Source organism: Oratosquilla oratoria, chromosome 25 (genome assembly GCF_046742065.1).
Source record: "Oratosquilla oratoria isolate Oo_2021 chromosome 25, ASM4674206v1, whole genome shotgun sequence".
Classification (NCBI taxonomy): Eukaryota; Metazoa; Arthropoda; class Malacostraca; order Stomatopoda; family Squillidae; genus Oratosquilla; species Oratosquilla oratoria.
The window spans coordinates 21,878,343-21,880,842 of NC_134801.1; the positions used below are offsets into that span (position 1 = coordinate 21,878,343).

General features: G+C 41.6%; 1 protein-coding gene across 1 annotated transcript in view; it reads right to left on the minus strand.

Moving 5' to 3' along the window:
* LOC143039041 (neurobeachin-like) overlaps window positions 1-2,500 on the minus strand; it is a 668,097-nt gene that overhangs the window by 348,213 nt on the left and 317,384 nt on the right. The window lies entirely within an intron of this gene.

The following is a 2,500-nucleotide window of genomic DNA, read 5'->3' on the forward strand; positions in this document are numbered from 1 at the left end:
TACGAAGAACGTAACAAACCAAAGATAAAGAAAAAAGAGAAGGAATAAAAAAAAAGAATAAAAAATAAAACACAAAAATAAAAGGAGATTTGGGATCACAGAAGGTTAAGGCGAAGATGACGTTAGTACTCACGGAACGTCGTCTTTAGGAATTTAATTTTGATTATCGTTAATGATGATTTCAACAACAACAACACTGACGACGATGTTGATGATAATGTTAATAATCATAATAATAATAATAATAATAAATAATAATAATATAATAATTATAATAATAATAAAATTGTACATTTATAAGTTCTTGATTATCGTTAATGATGATTTCAACAACTACAACAATGATGATAATGTTAATAATAATAATATAATAATAATAATAATAACCATAACAATAATAATAAAATTATACGTTTATGAGTTCTTGATTATCGTTACAGATGATTTCAACAACAACAACAACATCAATGACGACGATGACGATGATAATAATTATAATAATAATAATACTAAATGATAATAATAACTATAATAATAATAATAATAAAATCTACATTTATGAGTTCAAAAGACTACCATGACTAACCCAAGGTGAGGTTAATGTCATATTCAAGAGTAAATATTCATGGTTGAACTTTGCTGGATTTATTCACACAAAAAATATCGAGTTGGAGGGACTTTATAGACAATATCCATTAATACGCACACACGGGCTGTTGTCGCCTTCAAGAGCTTTATTCTGGTTACCGTCTGGCCGTTTCATTCAGCCCAGGGATTAGCAGAGGGAGAAAATCCTTCACTACATGAATCCACACGGGAGAGTGGAGGAAAGCCAGAGGGACGAAAACAAGGATTAGAACTGAAATACATGAGAAAGAGAGCTATAAACATAGATATATAGACAGACAGACAGAGAAGGGGGAGTGGGGGAGGGAGGAAGGGAGGGAGGGAGGGAGGGGGAGAGAAAGAGAGAGGGAAAGAGAAAGAGTGAGGGAAAGAGAGAGATGGAGAGAGAAGGATAGAGAGAGACGCAAAGAGAGGAAAAAAAAAGAGAGAGATGGGGAGAGAAAGAGAGAGAAAGACGGAAAGAAAAAAGAGAAATAGATGAAAAGAGAGAGAGGGGTGAGAGAGAGAGAAATGGAGAGAGAGACGGAAAGAGAGAGGGAAAGAAAAAAGAGAGAGATGGAGAGAAAGAGAGAGGAAGTAGCTGAAACAGATGTGTTGGGGGTATTGAACACGGCCAAGTCTGGACCTTCCAACCCAAGTTTTTACGAGTACCATTTCCCAGCATCCCGTTGTGGTACTACTTCCCTCTCTCTTTTTTCCTCTTTTCCCTCCTCCACCACCATCAACAGCACTAGCAGCACTGTTACTATAAGCACCAACACATGTGGTATATACAAGTGATGAAAAAATCACATATTCACTCATTCACGTATTTATCTATTCTATCATTTTTCTTTCTTTCGTTCGTACTGAGACGGCCTGATCAACTTCAATTTCTATCGTGCTCCCCAGCGGGTCCGCCCTTCCACATCAACCCGGAGTGGAAATGGAAAGGCCACGTCACCAGTGGGAGTCCTGAGGGAGTTGCCGAGACGAGAGGGACGGGAGTCTTTGTTTCTTCCCGACCTCGGACAGAATCGAACTCGGGTCCCCGGAGATCCGCGCGTTAACAGGCTGGAACAAGATGAAAGGGTTGGCTGGAAACAGTGGTGGTGGAAGATGGTATGTGGTCACGGTGGATGAGGGTGGAAGTGATGATGGTGGAAGGGGTGGTAGGCATGGTAGTGTTCTTGACGGTGGTAATAGAATAGTGAAGGATGGTGGAAGTACTTGTAGATGTGGTGGTAGTGGTGAAAGTTGTGGTAGAAGTAGGTAGATGCAGATGTGGTAGTAACTTCGGTGGTAGATGTGTTGGATGGTAGTGCTGGTAGATGGTGGTAGTAAAGAATGGTGGGAGCTCCCTAGTGTAGGCCTTATGGTCTCTTGCAGTCTCCTTCATTCTTATGTTCCTATGTTCTTAGTGGTGGGTTGTGGTGGTGAAAGGAGGTTGTTGTGGTAGGTGCAACGGTGGTGGTAGAGGTTGCAGTGGTGGATGACGGTGTTGGCGCTCACGAAGGTGGCGTTGATGGTGTTGCTAGTGGTGGTAATCAATGGTAACAGGCGATGACAACAGTTACGATGGTGGTAGAGGTGTGTGGTGGAAGTGGTGGCAGCTGCCGTGGCTCATGGTATAACTTACACCACGCCAAGCTGCAGACGATTTTATTAATCAGCTGACGTGCTGGCGACCGTCGACATGAACGCCCTCATGATCGGTCGAGACCCAGTTCCGACCATCAGCACTGAACGAAAGCCGTTACTGTCACCCTTGAGCAAAGGGAATGGATTTTGTTCAAACTCACAGTTGTAGCACCAGATTGAACCAGACGAGTTGTGAGCCCATATGATCCAACACGTGATCAAAATATATATGGTGAATCGTTTTCCATCAATT